Consider the following 27,454-nt stretch of genomic DNA (forward strand, 5'->3'; position numbering starts at 1 on the left):
GTTGAGTTCGTGGTCCTGCCGTCTTGTTCCCACGACGTAATTCTCGGGTGGGACCTCCTGTCAAAAATTAACGCCGTGATAGATTGCGCCCGCGCAGAGGTAGAATTTTCTGTATTGTCTGACGAACCAGCCGACGATCACCATTCCCTGTGTCCGCAGAAGATCACCGTAACTGAAGACGTCGACATCGCTGCGGAGGCTTCAGGGCTTCTATCCCTCTCGTGCCCTGCCACGCCTGCCGTCGCAGTTTTATTTACGCCGTCGTCTTCCTTCGTCCATCCCAAAAACCTACCGCTGCCGTACGCTGTTCTCGATGTTCACGGAGGTCTCGCGTAAATGCTTCTTTACAATCAGTCTCCCTGCCCGCTTACCCTGCTACGTGGCGAGTCTCTTTGTTCAGTTCAACCTGCCTACCTTCTCTCTGACCTGGATGCCCCTGTGGCCTCCCGCAGTTCCTCCATCAATGCTCTTCATCTTGATTCGGCACCCGATCCGTTGCCCGACGCCTTCTTCCAAGCCGCCATCGACGACGCTGTTCCTTCCGCCTACCGGATGCAGCTCTTAGCTCTACTAGACACGTTTCGCTCCGCTTTCGACGCCGCCCACACTCATCTAGGCCGGACTTCCACCGTCGCTCACCGCATTGAGACCGGCTCTCACCCGCCTTTTCGCCAGCGGCCATATCGTGTGACGGTGGCAGAGCGCCGCGTGATTAGCGAACAAGTTGAGAACATGCTGCACCATGGTGTCATCCGTCCGTCTCACAGCCCTTGGTCGCCGCCGGTGGTACTTGTCAAGAAGAAAGATGGTTCAATCCGATTTTGTGTCGATTACCGCCGCCTCAACTTAATTACCCACAAGGACAATTACCCTCTTCCCCGCATCGACGACGCTCTTGACAGCCTCCGAGGCGCTCAGTACTTTGCGGCCCTTGACCTACGTTCCGGCTACTGGCAAGTACCGATGGCTGCACCTGACAGAGAAAAGACAGCATTTGTTACACCCGACGGCCTCTACGAGTTCAACGTGATGCCATTCGGTTTGTGCAACGCTCCCGCCACATTCGACAGGATGATGGATAACATCTTGCGGAAGTTGAAATGGCAGACCTGTCTCTGCTACCTGCATGACATTTTTGTCTTTTCCGCCGATTTCACCACACACATTGCACGCTTAAAGCAGGTTTGACTTGCCTGATTGACGCCGCACTGCAGCTGAATTTCAAGAAGTGCCACTTCGGAGCTCGGCAGTTGACAATATTGGGGCAAATCGTCTCCAAGGAAGGCATTCTCCCTGACCCGGCCAAGCTCCGTGTGTGGCGCAATTTCCTAAGCCGGTTTCGCTCAAATAACTTCGAAGCTTCATAGATTTGTGTTCTTATTGCCGGCGCTTCGTACGCAATTTTGCGTCCATCATTGCTCCGCTGACGAAGCTACTTGGCGGGACCAATGACATATCTGGCTGGTCGGCCGACTGCGACGAAGCGTTCGCTACCCTGCGCCATCTTTGGACTTCGCCGCCAATACTCAGACACTATGAACCCACAGCACCTACCGAGGTCCATACGAATGCGAGTGGCGTTGGCCTCAGAGCTGTCTTGGCCCAGCGAAAAGATGGTTTTGAAGAATACGTAGTTGCGTATGCGAGTCGGGTGCTTACCAAAGCTGAATCTAACTATTCCGTTACGGAGAAGGAATGCTTAGACTGTAAAAAAAAATGCTCCTCAGTACAGAGAAACCCGCTGGTAATGCGTTGCCGGAGGGTTTTCCGCAACATGAATACAGCGACTCCGTCCGACGGTTGTCACATTCTTGGTAACGGAAAGTTACGCTATGCTATGAACGAGAATGAAATCGTTTCATTGCAACGAATGCTTCTGTTGTGTTCTTATTAAAGGTCCCGTAATGTGTATGCATACTTCCTCCGTTCACCTGGAAGTCATCTGATCTAGAACGAAAATAATCTGCATTGTAATTATGTACTATCGAGAGCAAAAATAACAGACCCCTGCCAGCGCGTGCCGATCCGCGCCAAACTGCATGCGAGCACCGTCTGACGAAGCGCTCCTAGTGCCGAGACCAGCGCAGTGGCGTGCGCCCATCTCGAGGAGCGCTACGCATTGCGTGCCACTGCGCTCGTCTCAGCATCTGGAGTGCTTCGTCAAGCGGCGCTTGCATGCAGTTTGGCACAGATCGGCACGCGCTGGCAGGGGTCTGTTATTTTTGCTCTCGATAATACTTTCAGCAGTACATGCACATGCATCTGTGTATAGCTTCTGCCCAGAACGTTCACTGCAGATATAGCAGTCCAGAGGCCGAGGAAATATGTATTATGTACAAGACTTTCATGCATTTTATGTATTGCACACGTACAAAGAATGCAACTTAGAATGAAAGAGTGCCAAGTGTTTGGTTGAGTACAAGTACATACGTTTTATTTTCATGACAAATTGCATACATTGTACCTCTAAATATTGCTGTCGGATCCATCTGAAAAGATAAAAAAATCCTCATTTAGTAGCCACACAACACCTATTATAAATTTCACAAATACATTTGAACCATCCGCTATTGAACAATCGGCTTTCGTAGAAGCTTGTAAAAGCGATTTACTGAGAACCAAACTAACATGATTCATTGCCTAAAATTCATTTCTCATAACAGTAAACAGCAAAAACCACAGGGCCAGGAAGAAGCAGACAAAATGCGCTTACTGGGACACTACTGTGTGCATGAAAATCTTTACGGTTGACTACAATTTTGTGCAAATAGAAAGTAGCTAAGGATGGGTGCCAAATACAATTCAATGCAGATGCCTTTCATTACATAGTACTCAATGCACAACTTAGTGAGCAAGGAACATTGGTAACATCTGAAAAAGGTAAGACACTTGCCCACAACCATGATGATGATTGTGATTTTTGATGGCGCGAGGGAATCTGAGGACAAAGAGCACCATGGCACAAGGTATTTTCTTCATCTCAAGGTGGGGCAATGAACCATGTGGCCGGCATTTAACCCTAAAGAAGACAAGCACCAGGTGAGGAGAAAGCTTGTACCCATTGGATTGGTGGTTACCCAGCACTTGCCCACTAGCAATCAGGAAGCATACTTCCCCGAAACCTTATGCTTTCAGTCAGTTTTCATTATCTCAGCATCTGCAAGAAAATGTACCAATCCCTGATGTCAGTGAAAATGCAGCCACAGGTGCTGGTTGCAGCTCACTAAGGCATTCAAATATCTCTGCAGTGCGCCTCACGAGGAATAGATGCTTAAGTTTCCACAAAGGGCTCCTTGCAGATATTTAATCGAAGGCCGCTGCCATGTTAACCTTTTCAAAATGATGGCCCAGAAAGACAAAGTGTAGTCATGTGTCTGATTAGAAAAAGGATGAAGGGATGAATATTTCAGCTTCCTCAACAGCTGTGATGTGTTTGTAACTGGTATCGCTTGGTTTGGTTATTAGGGTTTAACGTCCCAAAGCAACTCAGGCTATGAGGGACGCCGTGTTGAAGGGCTCCGGAAATTTCGACCACCTGGGGTTTTTTAATGTGCACTGACATCGCACAGCACACGGGCCTCTAGAAGTTCTCCTCCATCGAAACTTGGCCGCCGCGGCCGGGATCGAACCCGCGTCTTTCGGGTCAGCAGCCGAGCGCCGTAACCACTGAGCCACCGCGGCATAGCTGTTGCTGGTATTGCTTCGCACAGCTTCAGTCTTCTCTTTGACATTTCGTGAAATCATTCCATATCTGTGAAAGATCTCGCTGGCAAACATTTTGGTTCTAATGAAGGAGCAAAAAAGACCCATGTCCTAGGCCTTTTTTTGTGACACTAAAGGAAGGGGCTCGCTTTTAGGGTCATTATTACGAAGAGGTCCGTGTGGCAACAAACTTTGAAACAATTTCTGCAAGGGCTGAGTGTTCTGAACCCTAAGAATTTCTCATGAGGCGCCCTGTAGATTAAGTGTACTGAAGCCTAAGAATCTCTGATGAGGTGCCCTGTAGATGAATCAGAACACCTAAGTAAGCTGTTTCTGGGAACATTGAGCTGTTACTGTAAGTACTATGTCATTTGACATTAAGGGTATGTACTTTTCCTCGACACATGCAGTGATGATGTATATGTCGAGCGAAAGCAAAGACTTCGAAGAGTTGCGCTTCCAGATTGCTTGCGGAGGAAAGCACAAGTCTGGCCATGCTCAGCTGTTACCTTTGCTTCTTTTTTGTTGAGTTCTGCAGTGAGTACTATGTAATGACAGAAGGTATCTGCATCGACTCATGTTTAACATCTGTCTGTGCGACCTCCATCTTGCACGACACGACAGGCAACTCCATAATGCCCTTCATGCACCGAGTGTCGGTGTGTTCTGTCAGCTTCCTGGTCCTGTGTTTTCTGTTCTTAAAGTTATTACTGCCTTCATTCTCCACTCCATGAAGCCTGAATGTGCTACACTGGGTTGCTCCACGCGTCATGCAGTAACCTGGCCATTTTATTCATACATCCGAGGCACTCAGGTCGCAAGCCATGCTTACTATATTCAGCAGATAAGTGTACATGTGAGACATATCATTTATAACCAATTTTAACAGTGGTATTTCGTGCAAGAATATCTAAATGCCACTCAATTTTTGCTCAAATTTTCAGATACACACTCTTATTCAGATTAAAAACATAATTTGGCTACTGTGCTCTCGTGATGCCATGTCTTGAGTTTGCATCAGTAGCTTAGAATGGTGCCTCTCTTACCTCTGGCGATGAAATCAAAAATGTTCAGCAGAAGATTGTATGCATCCTTTGTGATAGATATATTGAGCGCTGTCCTTTCTAAGACTACGACTTTCTTCTAGCAGACCTTGGTATGTTTACTGTTTATGACATGGATTTTCTACATAAAGTTGTGCTCGGCTCTATTGACTGTGAGCCGTTATTGATGTCACTGCGATTTCGTGTGCCTCAGGGAAAAACCACCAAATGCTATGATAGATTTTATCCTGACATGCATGCCATTTCACCAATGACTCGTTTGCATATAACACAATTCAACTTTTTATGACACAGAAATATTTGCCTAATTTGCTGTTTTCATTGTTTATTCATTATGCTTGTTTTTCTTTACTATTATTATCATCGTATTTGTGACCATTTTTCTGTATTAAGTCTGTTGACGTCATGGTGTTTGTATTGACTTAGTGTGCACTCGAAGGCCAAATGGCTGTTCAGGCACATTTAAAATAAAATATCTACCTATCTATTTAAGCAGAAGCACAGCACCAAGGTACTCACCAACTGTTTGAAGCACTGTGCGCAAGTTCTCGTGCCGACATGAATACAGGTACTTTGGAATGCACACTGTCCAAGTCTTCATCATGCCATGCCGCTCCGACTCTCTGGTAGCAAAATCTTCAACTAAAAACAAAGACACAGCACAGCAGTTTTGTTTATGTAACAGCAGTTTTGTTTATGTTAGACTAGTAATATTAAATTTTACTATATACTAGGTACTTCTCATCATTCTACCCCAGACTAAACCATACACCAGTGATCATCATGTTTTAATTTTGTTGTATATGATCACAAAATGTGGTGTAATTAACATGTTAGAAATTCTGGTCAAAATAAATCTGACAAAGTATTGTTTAAAAAAATCTGGGCACAAGGAAGAAGGAAGCTAGCCAGATAGCCTGGACGAATGTTTTCAGTTTCATGCAAGCATCAGTACCTTCGCACACAAAATGTACAATTTAGTGGGTTTACCCTTCCAGAATGGAATTTCATGCTGCAACCATCCAGCAATGTGAAAAAAATTTTTAACTTCCATTCCAGACAAAGGAAAGAAAATTCCTCTGGTTTTTCTTCACAAGCCTCTGCAAGTATACAATTCAGTGAATCTACTCTGCAAGTACGTGAACCTACCAGCACGAGACAATGACAAGAAAGGAGACAAAGCAGGCGCTGACTCGCAACTGAAGTTTATTGAAGTAAACAGGGAGTACATAGAAAAGCCAAACAACACCACAAACCACACAGTTACAGATATGCAATACCACAACATGAGTAAAAGATCGCTCTTAACTTTCCTCTCATCTAGATAGTCCAACTCGTTGCATATTAACACGATGGACAGCACACTCACAGATTTGTCACCGAGTCATAAGATGTGTCTAGCCTCGATAATTTTCCGGTTAATCTGCTCCGAATGTATCGCCAAAATGAGTGTTGCCGAAAGGAATGGCCAGCAGCCTTCACATTCCTTGCGATGTACAGATAAGTTAGAACCCCTACCAATATCCAAATATCTCTTGTGCTCCCGTAGTCTTACATTCACACACCTTCGAGTTTGACCAACATAAACCCAACCCCAAGATAACAGTATCCGATACACCACATACATTTTACAAGGCACATATGCTTTTCCCGGACCAAATTCACAAAATTATGCTTAACAATTTTACAGTTTGTAGACAACTTATTAGGGGCAAGAGCACAATTTCTGCGTCATACCTTCTGACCACATTTTTCAAATTGTGCGACAATCTACGTATGTACAGTAACACAGTCGATCTTTTGGTATCTCGATGGTTGGCCCTGGCCGTATCCTGCCAATCCCTGTGAAGGGGTTTTAGCTTTAACATGCTAAAGGGAAGAATGGCGCAGCATCAAGTAATAAGGACAGCAGGACAAGCACACGCACAAGTGCCAACCTTGGAGTGTATACAGAATCCAAGAGCACGTGCTTGACAATCAGCACTGACAGTCAAGGAAATGAGAAAAGACTGATTTGAACATTCAAGATTGAATGAGCCCGACCCTTGACTGCCAACGCTGAATGTGAAGCACACGCTCTTGGACTCTGTATCTGCTCTAAGGTTGGCACTAACGCGTGTGTGCTCTCCTGCTGTCCTCGTTACATGATGCTATGCCATTCTTACCTTTAGCATGTCTGACCAACTTGATCAATCTTATACGCTCAGCTTTAACAATTTATCACACACTCCTGCAATAGCATGGTTGGGAATAATGCTTTCGTAAACCTTAAAATCTGCTCATGGAGACCACTTGTCATGCTGTGAAAGCATCACTTCATCAATACCAAGCCTAGCCTAGATGACGCAATGCTATCTTTCACTAGTTTAGAATGGTTCGGACAATAGTCAAGTAGCTGCTTGACACTCCTGGGTGAATATCGGCAGCATACATGGCATGTGCAGAACATCAAGGTGAAGCCCAGAAACCGCAGCTCTTTTTGATGGGACATTTCCTCTAAGGAAATGCTAAGTTAAAGAAAGGCCTTGCTCCTTAAACAACTTGACAACATGCACAGGTCCCACACTATCGCAACCTTTTGTAAAAGACCAGAAAATCAGACGCAGTGAAAGATTTTCCCCCAGCCCATGCAAGTTCTTGGCAATCACTCCATCCACCCTGCTTAAGAGAATATTACTTAGCACAGAGGCATTCAATCGATACATATACTAGACTTTTGAACATATGCCGCACAGCCATACTCCAGAAACATGCTCTTCAAATAAAAGGAGGCAAGTCCAAAAAAAGACTATTACGCACCTGTTCCTAAACACCAGCTCATCATTGTGCTCCGATATACACATTCACAAGCTTTTCATAAGGTCCTCATACGGGATGGAATAAAATAGTTCTACATTGACATTAACCACCAGACAATCTGCTGGATTGCCATTCTTCAGATACTCAACCACGCTGCGAATTGAGTACAAGAAACGGATCTTCAAGATGCGAAGTAGAAAAATGCTTTTGCAAATAACCAGACAAAATTTTGCAAGAACCCTTTTCTGAAATTTATCTGAAGAGCATGCTAGTGAATAGCATTTATTTTAAGAGCATGGCTGTAGAGTACTGCAGTGTGGTATGTGTTCAAAAATCTGGTATATGTAGTGGTTCGAAGATGGGCCTTGTGCTAAGAGATATTTTAAGTAGGGTGTATAGAATGATTGTCAAGGACTTTGCATGGACTGGGGGAAAAAATCTTTTGCTATGTTGATGATTTTCTGGTCTTTTACAAAGGTTCTGATAATTTGGGATGTGAACATATTCTCAAGCTGTTTAAGGAGCAAGGCCTTTGTCTTAGGTTTACCTTGGAGCAAATGTCGCCACAAAAAGAACTGCGGTTTCTGGACCTTACCTTGATAAGTTGATCTGCACACACCATGTGTGCTGGTGATATTCACCCAGGAGTGTTAAGCTGCTACTTGAACACAGGTTGGCTATTCCAAGCTAGTGAAAGATAGCATTGGACTGTCAAACCTGGGCTCAGAATTGATGAAGTCATGCTTTCACAGCACGACGACTAGTTTCCAAGAGCACATTTTAGGTTAATGAACGCAGGATTTCCTAACCAGGTTATTGCAAGAGCATACAATAAATTGTTAAAGAAGCCGAAAGCTTTTCACGGTGACCGGCGCAATCCGGCCGGGGCCAGCCAGCAAGATGCCAAAAGACCGGTTGTGTTACCGTACGTACATAGATTATTGCACAAATTGAAAAATGCTGCCAGAAGGTATGATGGAAAAGCGATTTTCTTGGCCCCTAATAAGTTAGTTAAAATATATAAAATTGTTAAGAATAATTCTGTGAATGTGGCTCGAGAAAAGTACACATGTGGTGTGAAATGTATATGTACCTTGTAAAATGAACATGGTATCAGACACTATATCTTGTGGTCGGGTCTATATAGGTCAAACTGGAAGGTGTATCAATGTAAGATTACAGGAGCACAAGAGGGTAGGGGTTCTAACTTTTCTGTATATTGCAAGGGATGTGAAGGCTGCTACCCTTTCCTTTTGGCAGAACAAATTTTGGCAGTAAAGTCAGAGAAAATTAAATGGTAGATTATTGAGGCTAGACACACCTTACGACTTGGTGACTAATGTGCAAGTGTGTTGTCTACCGCACTAACACGCAATGAGTTGGACTATCTCGATCAGGTGAATGTTCAGGGCCATTGACGTATGTTGTCATGTATGCTTATTTGTAATTGTGTGGTTTGTGGTGTTTCTTGGCTTCTTCATGTATTCCCTATTCACTTCAATAAACTTTGGCCGCGACACAGCGCCTGTCTTGTCTCTTGTCTCGTCTTTCGCACTGGTAGATTCACCATGACGTCTCACCTCTGCAGAAATCCAACACGACATTTTCCTCTTCACACTTGAGGTTCAGTACATAATAAGGCCAACACTAGTCATCCGCAAGAAAAGATCATGGCTCCATTAACACTGCCTCCTGCTTACAAGGCACAGTGCGGCATTCATTGTAGATTCTACCTGCAACACAGAACGCAAAGTTTTAGTTTGAGTGGACTAAACTAGGAAAGAAGCACAAAATATCTACAGCCATATGGCCGAGCTGAAAGAAACAGAGGGTAGTGTAATAGTGAATATACTGATATAGTTTTGTGTAACATCTTCTGTTCATATAAAATGTACACTTTTTTTTTCTTATTATGACGCCTGGGTACGCTATTTTGTGCACTTACTGCATGGGCCCGAACTAGCAGCTTGCTAGGGGCCCAGATGCTTTTATCACCCTGTTTGTATAACCTTCATCCAAAATGAATAAACTGATACTGATATTGCAGGCAAGATATATGCATGATATATTGTGATATTCAACACGGCTACCATTGGCTTCGCCAACTATTTATGCATAACAAAAAATGCAGTATCACATAAATACTGATACAGTACTATTAGTGTTAATATTAGCAGTGCAGGTTCGATGAATAAAAAGGGGCCTAGTGCTAGCTGCCATTCCCACAGCAGGTTTGTGACCAATTGCCAGTTTAAAGGAAAAAGGAATGACTGAAAAGGGAGAGAGCCAGTAGGAAGACAGGCATAAAAGGACTTAGGATACAATAGGCAGGCAAAGTTATTTAGACAGCAACCACAAAAGAAACATTAACACCGAAGTAAAGATGTAAAAGACCAACCATACCATTGTGCAGAGTGGAAAACTTGTTAACCTGATTTAGATCAAAATATATTTTCATATATACTTGTGCTATAAAGTGATTATATTCATTAATAGCATAACTGACCGACTGAAACCAAAACAGGGATGAAGGGCGGTGAATGAGCCTTAGGCGTGATGCTTTTGCCTTCCTAGTGGGACACAGAAGGATCATTCAGTTGAACATCGGGTCTCTGAGATTAATATGTAGTTTAATATTAGCGGAAAAATAGAAGTAGTAACAACAAAGCAAGCCATGTAGCTGAACATTGTTCTATGCACATGAGAAAAAAAAGCATTATGAATAACCAAGAATGCAATGTCTGTAGCTGCACATTTCTTCACACACGTGTCTAAAACATACGCGCATGATTTTCCACAAGAGAGTGTCTCGCTTAGATGGGGTACCTGCTATGGCAGTAGTACACAATCAGGCTGGAATGAAATGCAAACAGTGCCTATGAACAAGACAAAATATTTCACCTGTGTGATTTCAGCTTGAGTATGCAGCTAGCATGATTCCTGTTTCAGGATAAGAGATCTACCTAATACACATATATGAACCCTTTTAAATGTATACCTCGCTGCAAAGTAGAAAAGTACTGCACATGTATGTTCGCATTTCGTTCCGGCCTAACTGTAAATGCATAACGTCTGTCTAATGCATATCATTATCAGTCAGGGCTGTCACTTCCAACACCAAGCAGATATGTGAAACCTGTAAGAACTCTTTGAAGGCAAGAGTCTGGAGACAAGCTTCTAGACCCACTCTGAAGGATGTAGATTTGGTGTTTAGTGTGGCATATAATTACGTCTGCATTAATAGCGAGCATGTACGGCCAATACAAGGAGCTTCTGAATTTGGTCGCCTAAAATGTGCTTGGGAGAACGCAAAATAATGCTAAAGTGCAATCTATAGACACAATATTGCATGCTGAATAAGCAACAAGAAAAAAAGAAGGCAATGCTCTGGAAGCACATTCAGTCATTCAAGACAAAAATGATGAGGCATGCTGATGCTGCTACTTGAACAATAGAAAAAAGGGACCACTGCTTACTTACAATAAACGCTTCCTCTGAGCAAGCAATGAAAGAGAGCTGTAACTCATGAAACCTCACGTCATTCTTTTTACAAAAAAGGAATTTAATAGGTTGCAATGCAAGAATCCCGGCCATAATAGCATTCTCCTCACACTTGGGTTACACAAGCCAAGGCTTTTAACAGCATGTGTTTTTGCATGTGTTCATTTTGAAGCTTTATGCGGTTGAAGCGACACAAAATATTTACTTCCCCATGAACCTGTGCGTGCAGCATAATCACAGAAAATATTTTTTACACTGGACAGAAATACAACAGCATAGTGGCGTGACTGACACACAACAGGCTTCAGGGACAGTGCAAGACAACGATCTGAAATCCTACACAACAGACCTGCGACATTACAATGGCTAAATCCTTGATAGTAGTTTTTAACAGCCATCTAAATGCTCGTGCGCAACAGGTGGGAGCGCTTTACTGCGAAGCAACAGTAAACCTTTGCCACTAGTCTAAACAAAAGTGCGCCTCATCACGACTTCCACTAAACTTTTTTGCTGCCAGTGCGACATCATCTTAACATAAACAATGCATGTCGTCTCTGTTCCGGACTGCCAATCAGCCACGAGAAGACAAAGATGCTTATAAAAAAAGAACAAAGCAACAAGCTCTCAAACCTCACAGTGAACATACAAGTAGCAGAACCATGTAACCTAGCCAACAGTTCGAAGCTAAGCAGCAGAAGAAAACATGTTAAGCCCAGGACTGAGCAAACAGAAAATCATGGAGGAAACCTAAAAGCAGCAAGAAGCAATGAGAGTGGAGTTGCCTTGACGTTCATTGTCAATACCTACTGCTCAAAGTAAAGGAAACCAGGGTATAAGAAATACAGCATTTCATATTATGCTTTGAGAAAATGCAGTGAGAATGAAACAGGGTAGAGACTTGTCTTATAACATTTTCACTCTTACTTAGCACCAGAGGAAAATAAATTTGTGAGCAGTTCACCTACTGCTTGGCACAGTCCTAGAAGGAATGAATCCAGGTCTCGAAAAGTCTACAGAGAGAATACTGATGCTGCATGTGCATTTCTCTCTAGACTCCCTCGTTTATTCCTTCCCTTAGGTTCAGGAGTCCACCGAGAGAAGTGAGACAGTTACTGCCCCATTTTCTTTCCTCAAAAACCAATTTTCATTTCATTTCTCTGAACTGTCCTGAAATGTGTATAAGTTACCAATTTTTTTAGTGCCCAATTACATACTGTAATTTTTGCAAGGAATATGAGGTTGATGAACAGAAAAAAAAATGTCTGGAATGGTACCTTTGGTAACTTGGCCCCTGGACAAACAGCTGACCCACTGGGCGTCCCCAGGGGCTCTGCTGCGAGGCGTCCCTTGCAACAGTAGCCGGTTGCCCAGATCCAAAGGAACCATGCGAATGATTACCGAAAAGTTTAAGGACAGCAGATGCATGAACACAAAACAGCTTTTCAGCACTGTTGCAGTGGGATGAACGGTTCCAAATCTCTAGACTATACCTGGTAATAAATAAATTATCAGAAGACCATCTCGAGCGCCGAATGATCTCAAATAGAGTTCAGTAAAGCAGAAAGTTGGGCTAGTTGGTATCGATCCATCTAAAAATGGAGAACAGAAAAACACGCAGAACACAGGAAGAGCGGACAGGACAAGCACATTCAACACGCACTACCAACATGGACAGCTTGTGCTTAATTGAATCGAAAAGTTTGCGCTGACCGACCAATGTTACTTCAAATAGAGACAGAAAGTGCATACACGTTGTGCTGATGTTACCGTGAACATAACATGCGACGATACACAGGGTTACAATACAAACAAAAACCGCTTTCAAAATTTGAGAACAAATTGCTCACCTTCTCACAAGTTCACCAAACCGGAGACGATGCCATGTGGCTGCCGCCAGTCACTCGTGATGCCCAGAAACAGTAAAAATGCAATGCCGCTGTCTTTCCTTGAGCAATTTTCAGTCGATTAAACTTCGAACTGTTCGCACCGACCACCGTTCACCTCACCAAACATGTGTGCACGGAGGAAGTAAAATTGTTGCGGGCAAGTCAGCCGCGCAAAACTCCGAGAACGATGCCATTTGAAGAGCTATGGTGGCTAGCAGAGCTGCACGGGAAATTCATAGCCCCATTCGCGTATTCGCGTCCGCAAAAGCGCACCACCTTGAAAACATATCAGAAGTATTTAATTTTACCGTAGCTTTTTTAGCTTATAACTTGAATGGTTTTACATATTAAAATTTTCTTTTCGTTTCATGAGCGTTGTTACCACAAGAGCGCAGAGCATGCAGCTTGGCCATGACGAGTCGAAGCGCTAGCCAAGCCCGCAGTCGGAACCATGCGCGGAGTTGCGGAGTTGCGGAGTATGTGTGGTGTTGAGTGAACAGGTGCTTTAGTACGGTTTTTGTTCTTCTGTGTTCGCTGCATGCGTCCTGCGCGCTGTATTGTCGTTACGGTGTGTGTATGTGTGCGACCCGTACGCCGCATTGGAGTGTACGACCGCTTGCTGACCCATGCGGCATCGATGCATAGTAAAACGACCGTGCAGAATGTGCGTCACAATGACAGTGGCCCTGCACTAAAGAGGAGACGAAGCCGGCGGAAAAGCTGCTCACCCTCGTGGGACTGCAAGAATCTGGCGAGGAACGGTCGACACGCGTTTCGGTGGATGATTTCGTTTATCAAGCTCAAAAATTCAGCACTGGCCAATGGCACTGATGAGCTGCTGCTGCGTCATGATAAACACCTGTCTGATGTTTATTACAAGCTTGTTGGATGTGAACGTGGCCATGAGTGGTATTCGTCGAGCAGCGGCCCTCAGGAGGTGGAACCAGTCTATACCTGAAGACGATTACTGTTTGCCCGCGCCCTGGCGCCTCGCTTCCAACCGCATGCGTTGGCGTTATTTATATCTGATTTTCACACGTAGTGTAACTGTCGCAAACATTACAGCCGCATCTTTCAAACGTGCCGTGTGAAGAGGACCATTTTTGATATTTTTTTGAGGGAGGGGGTGGGGGAATGAACGGCTGCTCAAATGTCATTCTTTATTATTTTGAGCTTATTTTCCATATATGTGCCAGGTTGTCCCATTCTTGGTTGCATGTAAGCAGTCCATTTATTGGGCATAAATTTCTTTGCTTTTGTATTGGCACAGGGTTAATGATTCTCATTGTATTGTGGTGACACATCATTGTATACACTCCTTGCAGAATGTCTAAGGGGGTAATAAATTACTGAGCAGCGAGTATGCCCTGTGATAAATGCGAGGAACATTACTGATTTACTTCACACTTGGCATGTTCTGTTGTCGTTAGTGGTTATGTATGCCTTGCCTGCTGCTTTCCAGTGTAGGGGCGAGAGGCATGTCAAGCTCCACTTAGCAGCTTTTTTCCGTCCACTCTTTACTGGTCAACGTGGTAAAATAAACTCAACATAATGCATGCTTGCTGAGATTTAGCTTAGACTACAATTCATTTATTTACTCTCAGCGCCTATCAGCACCAGAGAGAGGAGTGGGTGGCTAACGAAAATACGTGTGTAATAGGCAGATTAGTTAAGGTGATTATACACAGCATACTTGAAGGCGTCGGATGCAGTGATGGACATGACGAAGGCAGAGAAGATGTGACAGTTGGAAACGTAGAAAAGTAGAGATCTGCGTGACCTTGCACATGACTTGAGATGAACACTAGCAAAAAATTAAGAAGGTGCAGATGACTGAAGCCAGAGTTAAAGCTAGTTTAACAAAGAAAAGAACCTCCCAGCAAGCCAAAATGAGCACATGCAAGCAGTTACGTAAACATGGAACATAAAACTTTTTGAATAGAAGAAAAGCCAAGGCATATTGCTAATTGTGATGTTGCTTAAAAAGTTGGTGTCTAGTTGTTCAACTTCGTATCCGGTCATTCCACACCCATCAACTGAAATGCCATCATGAAGGAGCATCTCCAATCACTCTAATTGCATGGGAGGTACACATCTCCAGATGTCAGAGGCTTGGTGTCTCATTTTAGTCTGGATAGTTTGGTAGATATAAACATTACCGCATGTAAGAGGCATGCAGGGGGTGTATTTTGTAAGTCTTAAAGCATGTTGTGCAATGCTGTTATGTTTCATTATTTACATTGCAGTAATATGTTAGCACAGGCGAGAAAGTTTGTAACTGAGCAGAAAAAAATAATATTCATGCCATGTCTTAGCCGCTTTCTTAGTACCATATAAAAACATAGTGTGTATAAGGAACCCCTCATTTTTTTGTCAAATTTTTCTTTGTGAGCACTGGTTTTTTGCAAGTTAGGAGGATTCTACAGTCTTCTGTGGCTGTCGACTGGCCCACATGTTTGTCAAAGCTTCAGAGTTCATGATGGGTCGTGTCAGTGCAAGCTAAATAAAGATGGATAGGAAATTCATGCTTCCAGAGTACATTCGAGAAAAAACAGCTATTATTTCCTACTCAGGATGAGGGAACAGCACCAACGGTGCACATCCTCCTTCTCACTACAGCAATTATGGCTGCTCACTGCTTTTTGGCAGCGTTTCATTTATCCGCAGGAAGACCAGGCATGAATGGCCGGCTATAGGTACCTAATAAATTAAACATTGCAATGAGCAATATTTTGTTGTGCCTGTGCTTTTGTTATCCGTGAAGGAGTTAGCATTTTTGATTGATGGATGTGTAGCAAAGATGTGACTGCTACATTGCACTGCATTCACAAATTTGTTTGCCCATGCTTTTGGCTTTCTCAGTGGTTCGTTTCCTTATCAAACGGCAGATGGAAATTCGGCTTTCACCTTGTGCACTTTCATCATGTTTGTAATGTATTTTCAGCTGGTGTTCAGTTTCAATTTGGAGAAGTTGTCTAACCATTCTCTGTGTCTAAGTGTTTTTTTAACTCTTGACCTCATTGCGCTGCATTTCTAAATTATTTATTAAATGCATTTATTAATTGTTACCCTGTCATGTGGCTAGCAACATGATGAAAACATTTTTTTATGAAGTCAACGTTCTTCTTTTAAAGTTGTAGCAAAGTAAGTCCTTTGTTATTTAATGTTGCTCACAATTTGTAGCAATCCCTCAACGTTGAAGCAACATTATGCGTCACTTGGGTCTAATTTAATTATCACCCCCCCTCGGATCTTCAGCTTTGCACACGGGGTTAATATCATTTTTGTCATGCTAGTTTGCAGACATTGTTGAACAAGAGTAAACCACACAGATTGGAAATGGGACATCATGTGGTGCCTAGTCCGGGGGCCAACAGTTACGGCGAGTAATACGTTTCAGAAAATGCATAATACGGCCAGCCACCTTCACGAATGTGTTACGGATGGACCCTCCATTTTAGATGCAACAGAGCAAGCGTTTGTTCTGTTATGGAGAGTAGGTACGTACCATTCACGGAATGTTTTTGCAGTGTAGCTATTGTATGGGCGCTAACGAAATTCCGGCCCTATCTCTACGGCCGCCGGTTTGACGTCGTCACGGACCACCATGCGCTGTGCTGGTTATCGTCGCTTAAAGATCCATCCGGTCGCCTCGCTCGGTGGGCTCTTCGCCTTCAAGAGTTTGACATCCGCGTCATCTACCGTTCCGGCCGTAAGCACATGGACGCCGATGCTTTGTCTCGGTCTCCCGTTCCCAGCGACGCTGCCTGCTCCTCGGCGACCGATCGCGTACCTTCGTCTCTTACCATCGCTGATATGCCTGCGAAGCAGCGGGAAGACCCGTGGCTTGCGTCCCTCATAGGCGCCGTGTCTTCATCACAAAACGTTGCGCCTTCTAGAAATTTACGGCGTCAAGCTCCGCACTTTGCCCTCCGGGACGGCCTTCTAACCGCCGCAACTACATGCCTGATGGTCGGCGGTGGCTCCTCGCGATCCCCTGCCATTAACGATCCGAAATTTGCGCATCTTACCACGCTGACCCTGAGTGTGCGCACGCTGGTGTGCTGAAAACATTCAAACGAATTTCTCAGCGTTAGTATTGGCGAGGCATGTACGCCTATGTTCGAAAATATGTCCGATCTTGCATCGCCTGTCAGCGGCGGAAGACTTGCGCTCCCCCAGTGACCAATCCTTTACAACCACTCCCATGCCCAGCACGTCCTTTCGATTGCGTTGGCGTTGACCTTTACCTGCCAGAGCGCCGACGACGACGAAGCGTCGCTAAAAGACGAAGTGCCGCCGCGCTGCTCGAGCTCGCTTGGGTTGGACTGGCCGTCTCCTGCGCTGCCCGCCGTTCTGCTCGCCGTTTTGTGTCGCCTGCCGTGAACACCACGCCCTGTACCATTTGTGCAGAAATTCCTTTCACAGGAAAGGAGAAAGCGACAAAGCACTGGCGCGTTCTGTATGCCAAATCTCACTGCGAAAGGTATAGTGCAAAGGAATGCACATAATGGTGGGAATTATTTTACAGCTTTCACGAAATGGATTTACCAAACGCTGACTACTTTTCAATCACCGTTGTGGAGTGTTGTGTGGCCACATGTTGCGTTCATTACTTTGGTCGTCTATTGTTTGTACATGATGACTATAAGAAGCGCTTATTCTTCCACTGTAGCAGGCCTCCCGGGCCACGTGTAGTATTTCTGTGCCGTGTGCCTTTGTCTTGGCCACTTGCAGGCGTACAAGAAAATGCGCAGTTCCTGGTTCCAGTGGATTTTACTCTATGTTGTCTCTGAATTAATCACCCATGGACTATCAGAAGAGTGCTTTCATGTGGTTTTCAAGTACGAGTTCCGTCCGGCCTGTTACATGCATGTGAAGTGACATCGATAATCTGCTTACTTAAAAAAAATGCATTCGGTCTCCTCCGTTCAGTAGATTTCGCAAAACTGTGTCTTTGCTTGGAATATTATACTCCATACGGAAAAAAAATTTGCTCAAAGCTGTTCAGTGGGGAGGAGATGCTACCACCAGCGCCATAATTTCTGGAACAAAAAGGCTAACAACCAGTTCGCAGTATAGACACGTAATTTTGATAGGAAATATAAAAATTGATTTGTAATAAACACTATATCTCTTTTTGTGACTTTCAATATATATATATATATATATATATATATATATATATATATATATATTTATATATCAGGGTGTGACACAACGAATTAGGAATAGATATTAGACATACGGTGGAAGAAAAATTTCGTAAATTCAATTACACATATGCAATTTATGTGGGGCTTTATATTAAGCATCACTTCGAAATTATTCTAAAAATGGGTTGTGAGTACCTTCTCATACACTGTGCACCACTAAATTCAATGTGTTATTTTAGTTCTTGTCGGTTTTTCTGCGGTGGTTGTACTTACACTGATGATCACATTATGCATCTTTTTGCAGTGTCGATGTACAGTCAGGTCATCGTGCAAGAGCTTCGCGAGGAATTTGTTTCAAGCTAGTGCAAAATTCTCTTACAGGAGGAGTGCAACGATTAGTGTCAATATTGCCACGTATCATGGTAGTGTCCGTTCATTCGCGCTCAAGGGCGCAGGAAAGGGGTGTTATCATATTTGTTCGTGACGCTAGAGGCGACCGGACTAATCTCGATTGATCGCAGCCATGAAGAGCTGCATCTACGTTTTTCCAGATCACTGTAGATGGTCTTGTCCTGTTATCTCGAAGTTTCCTTGCCGGCTTTAAATTGTGCGATGCCGCGAGCGGCGGGCATTCGTAGTTCCACGACTTACGAGCACGTTTGTTGCTTACGCCGCCACCAAGTGATTCAGTACTTTTGCGGGCGCAAGTCAGCCGAAATAAAGAACTTCGTTTCCAAGTCATGTTGGTGTCTTCCTGACCGCTGCACGGTCGTCACAACAACTTGACATCTGGTGCAGGTGCTGGGTAGCCTTCCATGTACCGGACACCCCCTACAAGTCGTGAAGCCAGCCCTCTGAGTCATCCACCGCAGGGTCTGAGTCCAGTCCACCGTGCAAGCCGACGTCTGCTTGGGGCGCACCTGAGTTCGAGACTCTGCCGGACCCTACCAGGAAGCGAAAGCAAGTAGCAACGTCCACCATGAGCTTGCCCCAGACAACGACTCCAATCATTCTGTAGCAGCCCCGGGTGCCACCAACATTCGACGCTTCGCCTGGCGCTGACCCCGAAGAATGGCTGGAACAGTTCGACCATATGGCTGTCTTTAACACCTGGGAGCATGCCATGAAACTTAGGTACGTCTTCTTCGACTTGAAGGGACCAGCAAGAATCGGTTTTTAGAATGAGGAAGAAAGCCTTGCCAACTGGGAAACCTTCAAGGAGCGACTTCTCAAGCCTTTCACAAACGTCGTGAGAAAGGAGAGAGCTCAGCAGCTGCTACAGTCTCAGATACAACACCCAAACGAGACCGTTGCAGTGTAAACTGAGGAGATGAAGCGTCGCTTCCGGCGTGCCGACACGAACATGAAGGAAGAAGACAAGGTGAAGTTGCTTATGCGAGAAGTTATAGAGCAACTCTTTTCCGGTCTCGTCCGCAACTCACCAAAAACCGTCGCGGAATTCGTAGAAAAGGCAACCGCGATGGAAAAAACTCCTGATGCCCGAGCCCGCCAGTATCACCGCCAGCAGCGCGTTTTCTCAGCAAGCTACCTGGACACCGCTAACAACAATGACCTGAGGGAGGTTATACGTCAAGTTGTGCGAGAAGAGCTCCGACGACTGCTGCCAACGGGAACGCAGCCGCAGCTTACATCGCTCACTGATGTCATCCGGGGCGAAGTTCAACAGGCTTTGGGTGTGACGCCGACCACCACGCAGCCTATTGAGCCCCCAGCCATGACTTACGCCGCAGCAGTGCGCCGTCCTCCATCTCGACGACGGGACCCAAGCCTCTATCGCCCTCAGCCAGCTGCGGTGGACCGCTGCCCTCTCGCCCCAACCTACGAACGTCGCACAGGGCCGAGGAAATGCGGCGAGTGGAGAACGCGCGACCAGCGCCGCCCACTATGCTTCCACTGCGGCGAAGCCGGTCATATTCTCCGGTACTGCCCATACAGGAGAATGGGCATGCGAGGGTTTTCTCACGACACCCCACGACCCTGACCCGGCCAGTGAAAAGCCGAAATCGGGGAGTTTTTGCGTCGGGAAGAATACTCATCGCCGAGCCGCCTATCACGTTCCCCGTCGCCATCGTTAGCACGCTTTTATATCTCCTAGCCGAGGCTACGCCGTGCTTGGACGCTACCCAGCCCACGAAGGTTCTGGGGTTGAAAAATGGGGGGATAAATCCGTTCTGCCCGTTTAACAGCGGCTGACAACAGTTCAAAACCGCGCGGGCCCCACCCCGTGGCCGCGTACGCTAATGAGCGCACGGCGAACGCGGCGGGCCTTGCTCTGCGGGAACAAAGGAACGACACACTGGCTGACACAAACAAGGCATTTATTGCTATAACAACAATAACGCCAGCTAGCAACAAAATACACTGAGGAATCGAGGATGTCCGACTCCCCAGCACGGTTACGAGCGAAGGTTCGCCCACGGTAGGGCAAGAGGGAAGCTCCGAGGCAAACAGGGGACGAGCTGAGGGGAACATGTTTCCGCACGTGGTCGCCCTTGGCAAAGAGCGGAGCTTTGCGCGTGAACATCCACACGCTTCCCGGTCCCGAGCAAAAGAGAACCAGCTCTCCAGCGCGAGCACGCAGCAAAACGCAATCCGTGGCGCTGGTGTCGCCGCGACGCAAACGCCCTCCCCTGTTAGATATAGTAACCAAACTGAGAAGAGTGCGTTTCGGGGGAGCTAACTACAGTTCAGAATCAGAATATATTTATTTAACATCATGGCGATGTTGGGTGCACCGGCAAAAAGCCAGTGGCAAGGCTTGACGAGGCCGGCGCACCCTACAGAAGCTTGGCAGTGATACACTTGTTCACGTTAACAAAACAAACGAAAGAAACAATACGAGGGCACTTTCAGAGAAAAAAAACGTACAAACACACAAGACATATAACAGTTGTTGGCATTACTTAGCTATACATTTATAAGGATTTCTTATTTAATAAATGTGGGAGAGTGCCGTTCTGCATTTGATACCCGTAATTTGTGCGGGTCTTAGGTACAAACCAATTCAAAACTGTTCGAGTAGAGTATTTAGACTCTTTGTATTTCAGTCCAGACAGCTGTAACATAAAGCAATTGTTTTTAACAACAATTGTTTCATACCGTCTTAAGAGCAACGTTTCATACAACTGGGGAAGGGGGGTGATGCCGAGTGCCTGAAATATCGGGCCACTAGGCTCTAGTCGCGGAGCATTCACAATGCTACTAAGAGCTTTTTTTTTAAGAAGGTGCAAACGATTAATGTTGGTAAAAGACGTAGTGCCCGAGACCAAAAAGCAATAGTTAAGAACAGAAGAAAAAAGTGCGTTATACAGCATTTGCTTAATACGCTTCGGCATAAAGTACCTTAGTCGACATAAAATACCGACAACCTTGGACTGTTAATAGGCTTACTGCGAGGTCTGAAGAGCACAGCTTTTGTTTTCTGGGTGTTAATGCTTAACAAATTGCATTTAGACCATTCTAAAAGCGAGTGTAGACAATGTGATGCTTGCTGCTGAAGATCTTGTAAATGTGAGGCTCTAAAAAATAAAGTGGTGTCATCTGCGCAAATAATGAAAGTTGGCAGCTTACTAATCAGACGTCATTAACATAAAGGAGGAATAGGAGTGGTCCCAAGATACTGCCTTGCGGAACGCCTGAAGTGATATGCCTAAAATCTGAGGAGTCATTGTGTATGTTTACCTGTTGTACTCGAGAACCCAAATAAGACTGAATTATTTGAAGAAACTTTCCGCGAAAACCATAGTGGTCGAGCTTAGCTATCATTATTCTGTGCTTCATGCGGTCAAATGCTTTGGAAAAATCAATGAAAATGCCAAGAGTGAGAAGTTTCTGTTCAAAGGACTCTAAGATTAGTTCTTTCTGAGTTAGAAGCGCGGTTTCAGTCGAGAAGTGTTTTCTGAAACCATGCTGACTGGGCGTTATGTTTGTCACAGAAACCAGATATTCGTCTAAACAGGATTTTTTCAAAACACTTTGAAACAACAGGAAGAATGGATATTGGTCGATAATTTGACAGAATGTTTTTGTCTCCACCTTTATGTATAACCGTGACTCTGGCAATCTGCATTCTTTTGGGGAATACTGCATGTTCAATGCAACAATTAAAGATATATTCTAACACTGGGCTAATTACATCGGCTACATACTTTACTGGGGAAATTCTGAAACCATCAATGTCAGGTGTCTTGCTGTTGCGGAAAGCCAAGAGGCAATTTTTAATTTCAATAGCATCTGTTGGCGATAGGAATGCACTGGAAACAATCCGTACGTCAAGACACTTCAAATCCGTGAGATCGTCATTCCCATCCGCCTCAGACACAAAATGGTTATTAAAATTATCTTCTAGCTTTTTACCACTCACTGGCTCATTATCAACAAAAAGTTCAAGTACATCATTGGCAGCAGAACCTCGGTTTAAAATTGTTTTAATGTTTTGCCACACAAGATTGCTCCTTTTTAGTAAGACTTGGTTGAATAGCTTTTCCATGTACTGTTTTTTTGCCTGACGAAGAGTGGACGTAACTTGGTTGCGATATGTTTTAAATCGTACAAGATCATCGGGTAACTTTGATTGAATGAAGCGGTTGTAAAGGTGCGTCTTCTTTTTTATCATTTTAAGGCATTCTGCAGTTATCCATGGTTTTCTGGGTTTTCGAGGTCTTTTGAAAGTGACAAAAGGAAAGCTTTGCTCAAATATAGTCCTGAATATGGCGATGAAGGCATTGTAGGCATCCTCTGCAGCATTTTTGTTTCGCTCAACGTTCCAGTCAACATTTGCAAGTGCGCCTCGAAAGAAATTCAGTGCTTCATTATTAATACGCCGGTATTCTATCGCAGAAGGTACGCATTGTTTCCTAGATGTTTCACACTCAACAATCAGGTATATTGGAAGATGGTCACTGATATGGACATTAATTATTCCTGACTTAAGATGATCAGCTGGAGAATTAGTAAAAAACACATCAATTGACGTTGCAGCCTGTAATCGTGTTGGGTCATTTATGACGTTAATAAAACCGTTGCATTGCAGTATAGACTCAACTTCTAGTTTGTTTGCAGAATGTGAAAGAAAATCTATGTTAATGTCACCACCTAATACTAGGTTAAGGTTGTTATCTGAGACCCATTGGAGATATTCATCAAGAAAGCAAGCAGAATTTGAGAAGTTGCTTTTAGGAGGCCGGTATATAACAGAGAAGACATTTTTACCACTTTGTAAGGACAGTAATTCGTAGTCATCATGAATTTGAGTGAAATCAGCGAGAATACTGCATTTAAAACATTTTTCTATTGCTATCAAGACACCTCCGTCTCGTTTGTCATTGCGATTTTGTACATGCGTGTTGTAGTTCGGCAGCTGCAGTATTTCACAACTATTTTGATACCACGTTTCAGTGACCATGACAACGTTGAAACGGAAGTTAAGTGTGGAAAAAAACGCTTCAAATTCGTCACCTTTATTTCGCAAGGATTGTGCATTGATATGAAAGCAAGAGATAGTTTTTGTTTTCTGCGAGGATGCAGCGTATATATCTGATGGCAGGAAGGAATGACGCGCTGTATGATTGAAAATGTTATTTAACATGTTAGCTGTCATGTTCATGCAATCTTAGCTATGTCCTCTTCTTTATGTATGCTTATTACTGTTCCCCCTTCCATCTTCCTCATGTATATCCTTCTATTGCGCACCCAGACAAAACGGTGCTGTTTTTCTTTGGCGGCACACTTTGTCAGCCAGTGCAGCTTTTTCACAGAGCTGGAGTGCATTGCGGAAAGCGAACCACAGGGGACGAACGAGTGCGTCCCACAAGGTTAAACTGAATAAAGCAGCCTCTGAAGGTGAGGTTGCTTCTGAGCAAAAGAACAAAGATCCTCCATCGACCAAAAACGCAAGACCATGCCTCAACTACGACGACAACACCTACGACGATGACAACGCGGCCAGACTTGAAGCGTTTACCACCGCCCAGAGAAGTAACGTCGGAGTACGCCCACCGCAGCCTCACTACTCGAGGAAGCCGAGATCGTACACCGAAGACAACGTGTAATACGAAAACGCGAACAAGTGACCTTTATTAACGCTCAACGGCCACGCGGTTACTGCCTTGGTCGACATAGGAGCTGAATACTCCGCCATGAGCGGGCCACTCGCTGTCCGACTCAGGAAAGTGACAAAAACTTGGGATGGCCCGCTGATCAGCACCACAGGTGGCAACATTATTACGCCGTCAGGACGCTGCTACGACCTTCCTGGTCCTACAGAAATGCTCCAGAGATGTGATTTTGGCAATGGACTTCCTGAGTGAACATCGAGTGATCATTCACCTTCGATCTAAGTCGATCAAGCTTTCTACGGACAAAGCCATATCTTTAGCGACGACAGTGACCCACCACGTTGCCTTAAACGTCTTCGACGAAGCACTGAGCTTGACGCCGCGATCAACTTTCGTCGTCTGCATAGGTACTGGAGACATCGAAACTGTCGAAGGCGTCGTCGAGGGGAACACCCAGCTGCTCCTGGATCGAGGACTGGGCGTCGCGAGGGGAGTCGCCCAAATCCGGAATGGCCAAGCCCAGGTGCTGCTAACCAACCTCACCGAAGAATGCCGGCATCTAAACAAAGGTACGACGATCGCTTTCCTCGACGAGCTGGCAGACATCAGAGACATATTTGCCCTACCCCACCAACCCGTAGAACCATCCGACCAAGGCCATCAAGCAACGTTTGTTATCAACCCAGCATTAACCCGGAGGAGACAAGACCAAATACGCAGTCTTCTTCAAAGGTACACAGACTGCTTCTCATCAGCATCGAATGTGCGACGAACCGGGCTTGCCAAGCACCGCACTGTCAATGATGAGCACGGCCGACCACAGTGACAGAGCCCCTACCGCGTATCGCCGCGAGAACGCCAAGCTGTACGCAAGCACGTTGAGGAAATGTTTCCTGACTTCGTCATCCAGCCCTCGAGGAACCTCTGGGCAGCACCAGTCGTCCTAGTGAAAAAAGAAAGACGGCACCCTTCGCTTCTGCGTCGACTACCGCCGCCCGAACAGCATTACGAAGAAGGATGTCTACCTCTTACCTCGCATCGATGACGCATTTCATCGGCTGTACAACGCTAAGTACTTCTTATCGAAGGACCTGAAGAGTGGCTACTGCAAATTGAAGTCGACGAAAGAAATCGCGAAAAGACTGCGTTCATCACACCAGACGGACTGTTCGAGTTCAAGGTGATACCAATCGGCCTCTGATCTGCCCCGGCGACGTTCCAGCGATTAATGGATACGGTGCTCGCTAGCTTGAAGTGGTAAATTTGTCTAGTCTGCTTAGATGACGTGGCTGACTTCTCCTCAAGCTTTGAAGACCACCTCAGAAGGCTTCGGATAGTGCTAGAAACAATCAAGTCTTCAGGGCTAACACGGGAACCAGAGAAGTGTCACTTCGCCTACGAGGAGCTGCTGTTCTTGGTCACGTCGTAAGCAAGGATGGAGTTCGCGCCCACTCCAGAAGACGGCTGCGATCGCAGCGTTTCCACAGCCTAATAAAAGGAAAGCTATACGCAGATTCTTTGGATTGTGCTCCTGTTACCGGCGATTCGTCAAGAACTTTCCCGCTGAACCTTTGACCCAACTTACCAAGGCTGGCGTGCCTTCTAAATGGGAAACGCCGCAAGTGGCAGCTTTCAAAAAACTATAGCGCCGCTGACAGTCCCCTGCTGCGCTCGGGCACTATGATGAAATCGCCGAAACCGAAATTTACCGATGCAAGCAGTGTGCTTAGGAGTGGTGCTCGTTCAGAAAAATTGTAGAGAGGAGAAAGTTATCGCGCACGCTAGCTTTTCCCTGTCGAAAGCCAAGGCCAACTATTCGACCACTGAGAAAGAATGTCTCGCCATTATTTGGGCCACGTCGAAATTTCGCCCCTACTTGTACGGACGACCATTCAAGGTTGTGAGTGATCACCATGCTCTATGCTGGCTAGCCAATTTGAAAGATCCCTCCGGCCGCCTTGCTCGTTGTATCCTGCCCCTTCCAGAATTCGACATAATTGTAGTCTACAAATCTGGCAGCAAGCAGTCTGACGCAGTCTGCTTGTCGCGAGCTCCCGTCGACGCAGCACCGGAAGAGGAAGACGACAACATATTCTTAGGAACAGTAAGCGCCAGCAGTTTCGCGCAGCAGCAGCGCTCGGATCCTTATTTGCGAAACCTAGTTGATTATCAGAAAGGCAAGACCGCATCGCCTCCCCGAGGGTTGAAGCAGCAACTGTCGTCCTTCGTCCTTCACAGTAATGTCCTCCTGAAGAACTTCGCGCCCAACAGGACAGCGCATCTTCTTGTCGTGCCCAAAAATCTCAGGCAAGAAGTTATGCAGGCATGACATGATGAGCCGACTGCAGGGCATCTCGGGATTGCTCGCACGTTTCACCGCGGCTAGGTGCTGGCTTTTCCCAGTACGTGGAAACGTGCCGTGAGTGTCAGCGACGCAGAACGCCTCCGACTAGACCAGCCGGACTCCTGAACCCCATACCACCGCCAACTAAGCCCTTTCAGGAAATAGGGATGGACCTCCTCGGCCCCTTTCCGACTTCATCATCAGGTAACAAGTGGATCATCGTGACCACTGACTACATGACCCGCTATGCCTAAGCAAAAGCGTTGCCTAGTGGTACCGCAACAGGAGTCGCAAAAGTTTTTGTCGAATAAATTCTCCTGCGAGACGGCGCCCCCGAAGTGCGCATCACAGACACACGAACGGCATTTACAGCGGAGCTGACGGAAGCCTTTTCAAAACTACAGCCAGACAAGCCACCGGAGGACAACTGCCTATCATCCGCAAACCAACGGACTCACAGAGCGTCTGAACAAAACCATCGCATTCATGCTCTTCATGTACATCGACGCCGAACCCAAGACGTGGGACAACATTCTGCCCTACGTGATCTTCGCCTATTACACTGCCGTCCAGGAGACAACCAGGTTTACCCCATTCCAGCTGGTATACGGCAGGAAGCCCACGACAACACTCGACACAGTGCTCCCGCACGTTTCCGACGAAGACAACCTCGACGTCGCCGCCTACCTTCATCGCGTCGAGGAAGCCCGAAGACTTGCGCGGCTTCGCATTAGAAACCAGCAGTGCACCGACGCCCGACGCTAGAATCAGCGCCGTCGAGACACACATTACAAGCCGGGTGATGGTGTTTGGATATGGACGCCAATTCACCGCCGTGGGTTGAGTGAAAAGTTGTTGCGACGCTATTTTGGCCCGTACAAGGTTCTCCGTTGCATCTGTGACCTCGACTATGAAGTCATCCACG

Source organism: Amblyomma mixtum, chromosome 6, assembly GCF_055824585.1.
Source record: "Amblyomma mixtum isolate Tamu chromosome 6, ASM5582458v1, whole genome shotgun sequence".
Taxonomy (NCBI): domain Eukaryota; kingdom Metazoa; phylum Arthropoda; class Arachnida; order Ixodida; family Ixodidae; genus Amblyomma; species Amblyomma mixtum.